Source organism: Diospyros lotus, chromosome 13 (assembly GCF_014633365.1).
Source record: "Diospyros lotus cultivar Yz01 chromosome 13, ASM1463336v1, whole genome shotgun sequence".
In the NCBI taxonomy this organism is placed as follows: Eukaryota; Viridiplantae; Streptophyta; class Magnoliopsida; order Ericales; family Ebenaceae; genus Diospyros; species Diospyros lotus.
In genome coordinates this window covers 29,359,742-29,374,953 of record NC_068350.1, presented here as the reverse complement: position 1 = coordinate 29,374,953, position 15,212 = coordinate 29,359,742, and positions in this window count along the sequence as shown.

Sequence of the window (15,212 nt, the reverse complement as noted above, 5' to 3'; positions counted from 1 at the left end):
CAACTTGCTTTGAACAATTCTTAAAAACGAGGATATAAGGAATACCTGGAGATCTTCAGAAATGACTTTGAACACAAAGGTCCAATTGCTTACTTGGATGTTGCTGGTAGGCTTCATTGCATGGGTGGATCCGTGAGCTTGCTTCAGTACTTTAAATCAAAATAAAGGGTGATAACAGTTTATGAAAGTAGAACACTAATTAAATTATTATATATATATATATTTTCTTTTTCTTTTTTTTTTTATTATTACTGACCACTACCCAATGGGTGGATCTGTAAGATCCATGCTCTCTTCCTGTTTATTCAAAAATTCATAGTATGGTTTCAGGCGTTGTCCATTCACTTTGAGAATTTGACCAGATTGAAGATTTTCAATATCACATACACCATGAGCTGAGATGGAACGAATTTTGAAAGGCCCTGTCCATCTTGACTTGAGTTTTCCAGGAAACAGATGGAGCCTTGAATCGTAAAGTAACACATGTTGACCTATACAAAGAATTTTTCTGTTAATATGCTGGTCATGTAATTTCTTCATGTGCATCTTAGAAAACTTGGCATTCTCAAATGCCTCGTTTCTAAGTTCCTCAAGCTCATTCAGTTGCAACTTTCTGTTGAGTTCCACCTGTTCTAAACTTTCATTCATCTTCCTGATGGCCCAGTAAGCTTTGTGCTCAACCTCTACTGGCAGATGACATGGTTTTCCATAAACCAGTCGATAGGGAGACATGCCCAATATGGTTTTATGTGCAGTCCTATAGGCCCAAAGAGCATCAATCAACCTCAAAGACCAATCCTTTCGGTTGGAATTGACAGTTTTTTTCTAAAATGCGCTTGATCTCCCTGTTTGCCAATTCTGCCTGGCCATTTGTCTGAGGGTGGTATGGGGTTGAGACTTTATGAACTACCCCATATTTTTTCATTAGTTCTGCCACTGGTTTGTTACAGAAATGAGAACCCCCATCACTGATGATGGCACGAGGCATTCCAAACCTACTGAAAATGTTTTCTTTGAAAAATTTTACCACTATCCTGTGATCATTTGTCCTTGTTGGAATTGCCTCAACCCACTTGGAAACATAGTCTACAGCAAGAAGGATGTATTCATGACCAAGCGAGTTAACAAAAGGGCCCATAAAATCTATTCCCCAACAATCGAAAATTTCAAGAACCAGAATGGGCTGCAAAGGCATCATACTCTTTTTTGTCAGACTTCCTAACCTCTGGCATCTATCACATGACAAGCAAAACTGGTGTACTTCTCTAAACATGGTAGGCCAGTAAAATCCACTTTGTAGGATTTTTGCTATGGTTTTCCGGGTAGAGAAATGACCTGCACAAGCAAGGGTGTGACAGAAGTTCATAACACTATGTTGCTCATATTCTGGAATGCATCTTCTCACAATTTGATCAGCACAATATTTAAACAGATATGGTTCATCCCAGAAAAATGTTCTGACCTTCCTGAAAAACTTTTGTCTATCTGGCTTAGTCCAATGACTGGGACTGTACCTACAGCTAAATAATTAGCTATGTCGGCGTACCAAGGGGCAGAAGTCAATGTACTCACATGAAGAAGATGTTCATCAGGAAAGTTATCAGGAATGGAACCTTCAGTAAGATCCTGACCTGGGATTCTAGACAGATGGTCAGCTACAACATTTTCTACTCCTTTTTTATCCTTAATTTCTATGTGGAACTCTTGGAGGAGCAGAATCCACCTAATGAGGCGTGGCTTGGTGTTTTGCTTAGTGAGCAGGTATTTCAAAGCAGCGTGATCTGTGTACACAATCACCTTTGAACCTATCAGGTATGACCTAAATTTATCCAATGCAAACACCACAGCCAACAATTCTTTTTCTGTGGTAGTGTAATTTCTATGGGCTTCATTTAAGGTTCTGCTAGCATAGTAAATGACATGGGGCTTCTTCTCTTTGCTTTGTCCTAACACAGCCCCTATGGCATAATCACTCGCATCACACATTAGTTCAAAACATAAAGTCCAATTAGGAGGTTGTATGATGGGTGCAGTGATGAGTGCATGTTTCAGCTTCTCAAAGGCACTTTGACAATTTGGGGTCCACTTGAATGGAACGTCCTAAGACAACAGACAACACAAAGGTCTTGCTATTGTGCTAAATGAGGCAATAAATCTCCTGTAAAAGCCAGCGTGACCAAGAAAAGATCTAATGTCCTTGACATTTCTAGGGGCTGGAAGCTTCTGAATGGCTTCAACTTTGGCCTTGTCTACTTCTAGACCCCTAGATGAGACTATGTGTCCTAAGACAATGCCTTGGTTAACCATAAAGTGGCATTTTTCCCAATTGAGCACAAGATGAGTCTCCTCACAACGAATCAAAACCTTCTCCAGATTCTTTAAACACAAGTCAAAACTACTTCCATAAACAGAGAAGTCATCCATAAACACCTCCACAATATGTTCAGCCATTTCACTGAAGATACTCATCATACACCTTTGAAAGGTGGCAGGAGCATTACACAACCCAAATGGCATACGTTTATATGCAAATGTCCCAAAAGGGCAGGTGAAGGTTGTTTTCTCTTGATCTTCTAGTGCTACATCAATCTGATTATATCCTGAATATCCATCCAAAAAGCAGTAGAATGCTTGACCTGCTATCCTTTCAAGTGTTTGATCTAGAAACGGAAGGGGAAAATGGTCCTTTCTAGTCATGGAGTTGAGTTTTCTATAGTCTATGCACACACGCCAACCTGTTTGGAGGCGGATTGGGACTAACTCATTCTTCTCATTTTTCACCACAGTAACTCCGGACCGTTTAGGAACGACCTGAGTTGGACTAACCCATTTTGAATCAGATATTGGATAAATAATACCTGCATCCAGCAATTTGAGCACCTCTTTTCGAACCACTTCTTTCATATTGGGATTTAGCCTTCTCTGCATTTGCCTCACTGGTTTTGAATTTTCTTCTAAGAAGATCCTATGGGTGCAAATTAGAGGGCTAATTCCATGTAAGTCTGATATGGTCCATCCTAAAGCCTTCTTGTGTGCTCTCAGTACTTCCATCAACTGCACTTCTTGTTGGGTAGTTAGGCTGGAAGAAATGACTACTGGGTATGTCTCTCCTTCTCCTAGAAAAGCATACTTCAACTCATTCGGCAGTGGCTTCTTTTCAGGAATGAGTGGATGACTCACAGAGGTTGATGGTTTATGCAAAGGTTCTACAGGTTCTAGCTTAGGAATCCATTGAGTCAAAGGCATCTCACTTTCCTTTTTGATATCTTCCAAACAATTATCTCCTTTCACAGTTTGAGTGACAAACTCTTTCTCAAAATACTCTTCAGAAAGAGTTTGAATCAAATCCACCTCTTCTATCTCACTTTCAATGTTTTGTTGTTTGGAAATTCTGAAGATATTCATCTCCACAGTCATATTTCCAAACGACAGTTTCAAAACTCCATTCCTACAGTTAATGATTGCATTGGAAGTTGCTAGGAATGGTCTTCCCAAGATGACTGGAACTGGTGGTTGTGGACCATGATGGGGTTGAGTGTCTAGAACTATGAAGTCTACTGGGAAGTAGAATTTATCCACCTGAACTAAGACATCTTCCACAATACCCCTAGGAACTTTGACTGATCTGTCTGCCAGCTGCAGAGTGACTTTGGTAGGCTTAAGTTCTCCCAAACCCAACTGTTGATAGACACTATAAGGCAATAGGTTGACACTTGCTCCTAAATCTAAGAGCGCCTGGTCAACCTTCTGGCTTCCTATTATGCATGAGATGGTTGGACAACCTGGGTCCTTGTATTTGGGAGGAGTCTTAAATTGCAAAATGGAGCTCACTTGCTCAGTCAGAAATGCTTTTCCATGCACGTTCACTTTTCTCTTTACAGTGCAAAGATCTTTTAGGAATTTTGCATATGAGGGTGTTTGTTTGATCGCATCCAAGAGTGGAATATTGATCCTTACTTGTTTAAACACCTCATATATGTCAGCATTTTGTTGTTCTTTTTTTGTAACACTCAGTCTTTGAGGAAAAGGAGGTTTAGGATGATATTGAATTTCTCTTTCAATGTTCTTACCTTTTCCATCTTCTTTTTGTTTTTGCTTGTTTTTTTCTTCATTGTTTTCATTTTTTTCTAAGATTGGCTCCTGTCCTTCTGCTTTCTCTTTCTCAACAACAGTTTGGCTTATCCTAAGATCATTTGGTTTTTCAATCACCTTTCCACTTCTTAGGATAGTTACAGATTGGACTTGTTCATGTGCATTACTTTCACCACTAGAAGATTCCACCTGATTTGTTTGCCTAATTGGGTTAGGGTTGGTTTGTGAAGGGAATCTTCCAGGTTCTCTCACACTTAGTGTTTGGGTCAACTTTGTTATTTGGCTTCTCATATCCTCCACGGCTCTATTTGTTTGCTCTTGATTCTTTGTAAGCTGGGCAACCTGATTGTTGATGCCCGTTTGATTTTGAATGAACTGATGCAAGGTGTCTTCAAAAGATCTCCTATGAGGAGGTTGGTAGGTATTGGATGAAGAACCTTGATTCTGTTGGAAGGATTGTTGATGTGCAGGGAAGGAGTTTTGAGAATGACTCCCAGCATCATGTCTCCATGAAAAATTGGGGTGATTCCTATTATTGGGATGGTAGGAGTTGTAGTTTTGATTGTTCCCGTAATAGGTTCCACTTTGATTTTGATTCTGTCTTTCCTCAAAATTGTGTGAATTATTGTTGTTAGTCTGCCCATACAATACCTTCTTGAAAGCAGGTAGAGTAGGGCATTCTTCAGTTGCATGATCCATTGTTTCACACACAGCACATTTCACTTCCACTTGTTTAACAGATTGTACCTTTTTAGGCTCCATATTTTCAACTTTTTTTGTTAAGGCAGTTAGTCTTGCATTTAGATCATCATTCTAACTCAACTGGTATCTACCTCTCGGTTGTGGATTTTCCCTTAGATCAAATGAAGATGTAGGGCCAGCTTCCCAATTTCTTGTATTTTCAGCCAATGTGTCAAAGAAGTGAAACGCTTCTTCTGGAGTTTTCTCATAGAATTCTCCATTACACATTGTAGAAACCAACATTTTTAATTGGGGCGTGAGTGAGTCATAAAAGAAACTGACCACTCGCCATTGCTCAAAGGCATGATGCGGACAAGTGTGGAGAAGATCTTTGAATCTTTCCCATGCTTGGGCAAAATTTTCAGTTGATTTACAGGCGAAGTTCATGATTTGTCTTTGAAGAGTAGCGGTTCTGTTGGCAGGAAAATATTTTTTCAAAAAAGTTGCTTGCATTTCTCTCCAAGTTCCTATAGATCTAGGTAGGAGAGTGCCTAACCACATTTTTGCCTTATCTTTTAGTGAGAATGGGAAAAGTTTTAACCTTACAACATCCTCATTTACTGTATGATCCATGCAAGTGCTACACACTTCCTCGAATTCCTTCATATGAGTGTATGGATTTTCAGAATCCATACCATGAAATGTAGGCAACAATTGGATTGTGCCAGGTTTGAAATTGAACCTATGGTGATTTATGGGAAGGATGATACACGAGGGTGTTGTCTGCCTTGGAGGGTGAAGGTACTCTCTAAGAGGTCTAATCAATTCCTGATCAATAGGATCAGGATCGCCATGGTCACTCCCATGTTCAGACATGTTGTTTGGTTGAGCCATAAATGAGTGTGGCAATGAAAACTCAAAATCAGATGGAGTACTTTCTGAATGTAACACTTGTTCAACCACTCTACCGGATCTAAGTCTCATACACCAGACCAAACAGACAGAGAAGAGAAATTAAAGAACAGAAGTAAAAAGAAAAAGGACTAGGGATGATTATTTGGCTTACCTTAATCTCCCCGGCAACGGCGCCAAAATTTGCTGCATCACTCACCCTGCATTTGTCACTTTTTGTATTTTTCTTTCACTAATTCAGCTGATTTAGCAACTAATTATGCTCACAGATAGGATGAGGCGTTTAGACTCGCCAGTGCACGAGTGTGATTGTAGCAGAAAATTTATATGTAATTTTTCCGGGCAAGACCGGGTCGACTCACAGGGAGATTACTCATGGAAGGAGATAACCACACCAGTTCTTTTGATTAACGGAATAATGAAATGAGATCAAACTAAATGTGATATAACTGTAATCTGGAAATGGAGAGATCTTGGGTCAAGACAAATCTGATGCCAAACCCAACTGATTCACCATATAGCTTTCTATGATGTAACTAGCAGCTCAAATAGCTTGGGTTTTCAACCATTAAATGTACTACTGAGATGATGATAACTCTTTGTTCAAGCAACCTCCATACATGACATGGAGACTCTATGGTAAGAAGCTATCATAAATCAGTGTATAAATAATGTTTTGACAAAATAATTGCTCGGGGCTTGGGTATGAGAACGTTTCCAGGTCAAGCAACCTCCATACATGGCATGGAGACTCTAAGTTAGGCGTACGAACCAATCTAAGCCTGAGGTTTTCGTTAATAATATTTCCCAAACTGCTTTTGCTTTTGTTACTTTGACATATGGAGTTCTGTTATATTGATTCATCAGTGGCTTTGGGCACCATCTTTGCCTTAACCCAAGAATTGTATTAGCCACACATCTTCATAGGAAGTGCACGACTAAAACTAATCTCTCCAGATGAATACGAGATTCGTAAAGAAAATAAATAGAGACAACAGATAAGAACTTGGTAAACTACTACTGTATTGATTACTGAAACGAACTACAACTTTGAAGCAGAAATTAAAATGAACTTGTAATACAGAACTCAGAATTAGCAAGAACAACTAGTGTAACTGAAGTGCTATTCGCAAAGAAAGAAATACAGACAAGAACAAAAATAGGAGAAACAGACAAAAGGAAAGGAAAAAATCTCTGCTTTCAAACTGATCTTCTTCTTTCTTGTATTGTTTTTCTTAGTATCTTCTGCACTCGCCAACCTCTGATTCCAAAGAATGTTGGTCCCTTTTTAAGCAAGTGGGGACCATTTGTTGAAAAGTTGTTCAAAAAGTTGGTTGAATTTACCTTAGAGCCACCGCGTGTATTTGCGCATTCGAATGCTTGCTGAGTTTCTTTTGGCTGATCGGCTCATTCGAATGAATTTTAGTCCCATTCGAATGAATTTCATGCTTTACTGTTCCTTACACGGCGATTTTCTCGGTCATTCGAATGCAACAGTACTTTCATTCGAATGAATTTCTAATTTTTCTCTTGACTTCTTCATTGCATTCGGATGAACTGGAGAGCATTCGAATATGGCGTTCCTTGGGTTGCTTCTCATTCAAATTACTCAGCCTTCATTCGAATAGATTTCCTTTCTTCTTCAACTTCATTCGAATGACTTGGATTTCATTCGAATATGTCTTCACTGCTTCCAAACGATGTGCTCATCCGAATTTCTTCTTATGCTCGGTTCATTCGAATGACTTGGATTTCATTCGAATATGTCTTCACTGCTTCCAAACGATGTGCTCATCCGAATTTCTTCTTATGCTCGGTTCATTCGAATGACTTGAATTTCATTCGAATATGCACATTCTGGAGATCTTGATTTTTGTTACTTCTTATTCGAATTAGGCCAAGCTCATCTGAATACATACCCGATATCTTGCATATTCGAATGTCTGAATGATTTATTCGAATGTTTGAGCAGCTTTCTTCTGTTTTGCTCCATATTTGAATACCTTTGAAGACTTATTCGAATGGCTTTGACTTTCATTAGGACACTTTTATTTCTTGACTTTTTATTCCTCTTTCAGTCATGCTTTTGGAGAGTATGAGTCATTCTTTCATCTCTTTTTCTTCTTTTGGGCTGCAACAAGCAATTCTGGAGATTTTAAGTCGATCAAATGGATTAGGAGGTAATAAAAACATAACAAATATTGCATTTTTTTTTACATCAATCAGCAAAGCATCAGCAGCAGTCTTTTTAATTAATCCAATTTTCTTAATTCAAATGCTGATTAATTACACTAATCAGTAATCATTAACCCAATACCAATATATTACGAAATACCAAAAACGTGCCACCACAAACAGAGAAAGAACTCCCTCACCCACCGCCCCCTCCTCTCACCTATTGTTTTGAAGGGGTTAAAAACCAAACAGCACACTGATGGATAGTTCCCATTCCTAGACAAAAGTGGTGACCCCAAACCCAGGGGTCGGGCTGCCAGAGAGGGCCACCACGCCAGTCATTAAAAGCAAGAGGGGAGGGTAAAACTGGAACAAAAAAATACTCGTTCCTCTTCTTCTCCAAGGCCCAAACTGATGGAGGGTAGTCGTCGCGTCAGAAGGCGAAGCCGTTCGCCTGATTTCTGGTCGATTTACTGCTCCGAGACGACGATGATGACGACGACGCTGCCGCCACTGAACAGTTGTCCTTTCCGGCAATTGTATTACTATTTCCACTGCCCGTACTACTTTTTTCTTCATCCATCAGTATTTGCGTGCACCTGCACTGCACGCTGCAAAACGCTCTATCCCCTCTGTGCCACCACAAACAAACACCAAAACAAAAAAGAAGAAAAGGTACTTTTAAATCTAATGTATACAAATACGATAGTTAGAGAATGAGTGCTTGTGTTGTGAGTCGTGAGGGCTATAGTAGAGAGAGATCTGGGCTTACTTGCACATGTAGACGGCGGCCTTTCCTGCCGCCATCTGCTTCTCCCTAGCCACCATTGGACACCATCCCCATCACCCACCCTACTACTTTTGGTAGCCAAGCGTCGCTACATCCGACCGCCATCGACCGGCCATCACCGCTTCAAGCAGCTGCCGCACCTCTGGCCGCCGCACCTAGCCTCTGGCTGCTCCATCGTCGGTTGCCGCTATAGATAGAAAGAGAGGGTCGGCCAGAGAGAGAGAGAAGCAGTGATTGAGGGAATGGGTGAGTGGGTGGGTGTGTGAGAGAGAAAAGAGAGGTAAGACAGAGGGTAGTGACAGTGGGCGAGAAATTGAAATGTGAGAATTGATCCAAGTCATTCATTTACACTGAAATTGATCTTAGCCTTCCATTTGACATCTATCAACACATTTTCAAAAACAGTTGTGTCTTATTATATAGATGGGTTAAATATAACGATTGGATTTTTGTAGATCTGGTTTTTAATTTTTGGCCAGATTTAAAAATAAGTTGTTTGACGTTGTCGGCTACATTTTCTGGCGATCTGAGACCACCACTCAACTCCCTTACCCTCATAGAACAACATACAAAAAAACCCATAAAGATCTAATGGCTAGATCTTCGTAGATCTAACTTTTAAATTTTGGTCAGAATACAAAGCACATTGCAAGCTGCTGCTGGCCATCGTAATTGATATTTTTCTGGGATCCGAGGCATCCATTTAACAACTCTAACCCTATTGACTAACATACCCCAAAACCAAAAAGATCTAACAACTAGATCTTTCTAGATCTAGGTTCAAAGTTTCGGCCAACACCCCCACACGCATATACATACACCTCTCACAAATCTGAACTAAAAGTAAAGCTAATGAAAATAAAAGGCTTACCTTGTTGTAGATCGAGGTTGATTTTATGGTGATAATGTGGTTGGATTCAAGATCCAATGGCTAGATTTTACAAAATCAATTGAAAGAGAAAATGAGAGAGAGAGAAAGCTCGTTGGAAATGGAAGAACAGAAGAAGGAATGAGCCGGGGAGCCCTAAGGCCTTTTATATGGCCATTTGGGCTGGGTTTTCAAGTCTTGAGCCTTCTCAATATAAGGCCCAGAAGTTGGGCCTTATAGGATAGGCTCTCTAGCACCAAGCTAGTGTTAGGTTTCTTAGATCCAAACGCAACGAAAATTCAAAAATTATTTGGATCAACCAAACTCTTTGGCTAATCTTGAAACCCAAAATGAAAGGATCTAGTTTGCAAATATATAATCTCTTCAAAATGAAAAACATATAATGAAAACCAAACCTTTTAGTTATCCGATGAATAATGGATAAATCGTTGTGCCACGAGGTGTTACCCATCCTTTATAAGTGATCCACATCAAAGAGAAGCTTCAATCGATGTCCATGAGCCTGCCCCTTCGATCTCCTTGCATAAACCATGCAAGATGTAATCCAACAATTTGGAAATTATCTTGATTTTTCTGAAAAATCAATTTTCTCTCTCTAGAAAGCTAAAGGGGTTATGAGGCAAGAATGGAATCCCATGTCAAACCCTAGTCAAACTAGGGATTGATAGAAAGTCCAAGCATTTTAAAAACATGTTGGGCCAAGGCCCAGCCCATTTGTGGGTTTTTCACCTTGTTTTACTTTTTGCTCATTTTTGTTAACATCCCGTGGACTTTTTCGCGAGTGCTAGCTCACCCCAAAAATCAACAAATTCTTTCAGACCCCAAAAAGATTTTTCAGTCCCACTAAAATATCATGAAACTCTTCTTTGTTTGTGTGTGACCTTATAGGTTCACTATGAAGATGGCAAAGGGCAATTTATAGAATCCTATTCCTAATAAAACTCTTTGATTATGATCCTTATTTTATTTCATCTCATGACACAAATTATTATCTTTCCCTTAGGCCAAGATTGACGTCTAGCAACGATCATGGCCCCCATATCATAATGAAATGCAAATGGCACTTCTAATGAACCTTTCCATGACAAGTTTCAATGCTATTCGATCCCCCTATCATAATGCCCCGGTATAGTCTAGAAGTATGGTAAAATGTCAAACTTCTAATAACCAATACTATGTGTATGAATGTTATGTCCACAACTACTATTGTCGAATTAATAACTCTTATTAATTCTCAACTATCTGCGTTGGCCAACAACTCCTCGAGTTGTGACTTCATCATTTAAAGGGTATATACCTTTTAAAGCTTACTAAGGTCGATAGATTCCATCTTGTGTACTCACCTACCTTCATATGATTCGGATCATACTCAATAACCACCCTATTAGGGACCCATCTTACTGGACCCCGTACAATGGCATCAAAGCATGACACTCATCATACAAGATAACTGTGGTACCTTAGGAATAGAGATTATTAGCACCTGTCGCCACATAGAACTCCCAATTGACATTTAGTAAGAATTACCATTTAGGTGTTCTTAAGTTAGGTCATTCAGTGAACTCATTCACCAATGAGCACCTACACACTTGCATTAGTGTCACCACACAAGTAGTTAATGAGATCAACTACCCTCCTTACAAGCATGAATAGTGTGTACCGATCTTAACAATACTATAGAGGCCCCACTCTATAGTCCTATGAACAGGAATAGTTTAAGAATGTGTTGTATCATATTTTTTGATATATGAAAAAATGTGTTTGATGAAAAACCAATCTTAGAATGAAAAATCTTTTTGAGAATCTCATATTTCGAAATAAGTTTTCTCATATTTTGAAACAAGCATAAATAGTGTTTGACGCGAATGTTCAAATGCTTGAAAAACCCAAATTTCATGCATCATGTTTGAAAAACTAAGTTTGCATGTTTCAAAACATCATTCTGCCATGTTTCTATACATGTTTTGAAATGTTTGTTGATAAGGTTTCAATGTTTGCTAAGTTTATATGCTATTTTGAAATCTGTTTGAAATCTAAGCTTATGTTTCAAAACCTATATAGTATGTTTCGAAATCTTTGTCATTTCTATCAACAGAGTATAAGAAACTATGTTGCATATGTTTTGATATATGTTTTTGTATCATATTTTGAAACATTCATAGTATGTTTCGAAACATCTGACTATGTCAGCAGAATATTTGAAAAACTAACATACTTTTGCATTTTAATTCAAAATCTATTTAAAAGTTATCTTTTAACTTAATCTCCATACCCTAATGTTTCAATTTCAAATATTTTGAAAGTGGAGAATAAAACAAAATCATTTTGTTTTTAAAGTATTATCTCTTACTCATTCTGTCTCTTAGTGCATATCTAGCTATAAAGGCTGGATGTTTCAAAACATGTGATGTATGTTTTGAAACCTCAGTGTAAAAGAATGTTGTTTCAAAACCTATAAGATGTGTTTTGAAACCTACTTTATTGATGGGTATCGAATCCAACAAATAATAAATTCTTACTCTTAAAAATGTAAATTGTGATAGTGATGAGCAAGGTTATATCCACAGGGATTGGTTAGATCTATTCCTTTGAGAACTTAAAATAAATAGAAGAAACAATTGGGGGTTTTGAAATTTGAAATTTAAACAATTAGGTTTATCAAAATTATGCTCAATTGTTTGAGTCTTCTTGGCTGAATCTGTAGGATTCTGAACAGGGATGTAAATTTCTTTTCCACTTCGGAGCATAATGGCACTTACATTTTCTCTAGGATTTACAATTGTTTGGGAAGGTAATTTCCCATAACCTTGAGCTTCAAGCCTACTCACTGATGTTGCTAATTGACTAATTTGATTCTCCAATTACTTAATGTTTGTTCTTGTCTCCTGTTGAAATTGTTGTGTGTTAGTTGCAAGTGATTTAACAATTTCTTCTAAAGACATACCTAAACTTGAAGAAGGTTGTTGTGGTGGAATATGTGGTGTAGGCTGGTAATGTTGGAATTGTGGTCTTGCTCCATAACTGAAGTTGGGATGATCCCTCCACCCTGGATTGTAGGTATTTGAATAAAGATCGTACTTCTTTTGTGGTGGGCCTGGGAATTCTCCAACTGCATTAGGATGCTCTAAACAATCTTCTTGAAGTGTAGGACACACATCCATTGGATGACCAGTAGCAACACAAATACCACAAGCTTTCACATGTTGCAAATTTCCTACAACCAATTATTAAACAAGAGAAGTTAGATTGGATATTTGATTTTCAAGGGAATATATACTTACCTCATTCACCCTTCTCAAATGGGTGTCTTGTCTAAATCCAAACTATTGTGAGCTAGCAGCCATGATGGAAATCAAATCTTTAGCGGCACTAGGGGTTTTATTCACTATAGCACCTCCACTAGCTGCATCCATCATTTTCCTCTCCATAGGTAGTAGCCCTTCATAGAAATATTGAATGAGAAGCTGTTTAGAAATTCCATGTTGAGGACAGCTGGCACACAATTTTTTAAATCTTTCCCAATACTCGTGAAGAGTTTTTGTATCTTTCTTCCTTATTCCACATATCTCCCTTCTGATGCTAGCAGCTCATGAAGCAGGGGAAAATTTATCAAGAAACAATCTGACCATCCCTGTCCATGTAGTTACAGAACCTGAAGGTAAGTAAAACAACCAATCCTTTGCTATATCGGCCAATGAGAATGGAAAAGCAAGCAATTTGATCTGTTCTTTAGTCACTCCTTGTGGTTTCAGGTTTGAACACACCACGTGGAATTCTTTCAAATGCTTATGAGAATCCTCACCTGTAAGACCACGAAAAGTAGGCAACAAATGTATGAGTCTTGATTTTAACTCAAAAGCAACATCTAAATTAAGGTACTTAATACATAAAGATTGCTAGTTCAAATCAGGAGCAACCAACTCCTTTAATGTCTTGTTATTAATGGCCATGACTTCCTCTTCTTCTGAATCACTAGATGGATTGGAAAAAGTGTTCGAAGCTATATTGATGCCTGATGCTATTCCCGAAGCCTGTTTTGTTGAAACTTGTTTAGCTTCTCTTTTATACCTATGGATAGTTCTATCAATTTCCAAGTCAAATTTCAATTCACCTTGATGTGAAGATCTGGTCATAAACCTGAAAACACAAGGCTCACAAAAAAAAAAAAAGAATTCACTAAAAAAATAAAATTAAATCTACTTGACACTAATCCCCGGCAACGGCGCAAAAAAATTGATGGGTATTGAATCCAACAAATAATAAATTCGTACTCTTAAAAATGTAAATTGTGATAGTGATGAGCAAGCTTGTATTCAGAAGGATTGGTTAGATCTATTCCTTTGAAAACTTAAAATAAATAAAAGAAATAATTGGAAGGGTTTTGAAATTTGAAATTTAAACAATTAAAAACAGAATATTATTCCAAATTAATAAGGCAAATCAAAATGTAAAAAGATTAAAGTAATCAATAGAAACGCTTCTGGTAGAAGGGATTTATTCACCCATGGTTATGACACTGATCATTGATGCCAAAGTCACTAATTTTCCTTGAATACTTGACCTTAGAAAGAACAACAAGCTATGTTCATTCAATGTTTCCCTTACTTCTTAGTTAATTAAAACAAGCTTGCAATTAACCCTTACCTTCAAACAAACCTAGAACAAGCTATCTAGAATTTAATTCAAAGGTAGCATTAAACTTTGTGGAAACAAGACCAAATCTGAACAATAAACACACAAGCTTGGTTTATTTAATTTAGCACATGTACTCCCTAGGAATTAAATGAAAACTTGTCCATAATCATCAACCCTAGTTGCTACTTATGCAAGAAAGACCAAATAATTACGGATTGGATATTCAAGCTAGCAATTGATCATGCGTCAAGAATTGAATAACGGCTGTCTATGCAATCAAAACACACAATCATAAACATTAAAATCAGTAGATACATGAATATTCAAGAGAAAATCAGATTGCAAATAAACTCAAAATGATCTCACAGTGTTCTTCACCATGGCTTCAAAATATCCTTCTACCGAAAAACCAAAGTTTAGCCACACATAATGAGAGAAAGAACACAAAAAGAAGAGAAAATATGAAAAGGATGCTTCTTCCTCCTCTTGGATGTACTTTTCTGCCTCTTTTTCTTCCTATATGTCCTCCCTCTCAAACTTGGATCAAAATTTTAAATATGCACCAACAAAGAATCCAAATCAGGAAAAGAATTAGGGCTCCTAGACCCGTAACTTACGAGCCCATTTTGGGTCTGAGAACGAGCGTTTTGGGTTTCAGCCCCTTCTTAAGAATTGTATTTAAGAATTTATAGATTAATTTAGGCCTTTTAATCATTCAATTTGGACATCATAAGCTCAAGTTATGGCCTTTTAAAAATTCAGTGTTCGTGTAGAATTTTAATCTGATTAGGATTTAGCCCAGCTTTTCGGCCTTAACGTTGAAGCAATGTTTGGAGGCCCAATTGAACTCGGATTTGGATAAATAATACAATTATGGAAATCCCAAGAAGTCCTATACAAAATATATGAAGACCTCATTCATGTTCTTGAACTCTAACATGTTCAAAAATCTGCAAGAAGCTCGAAAGATTAAAATATTAAAAAGCTAAAATTTTCTAAGTAAAAGCCCAATTTATTCTAACCTATCCAAAATTGCCT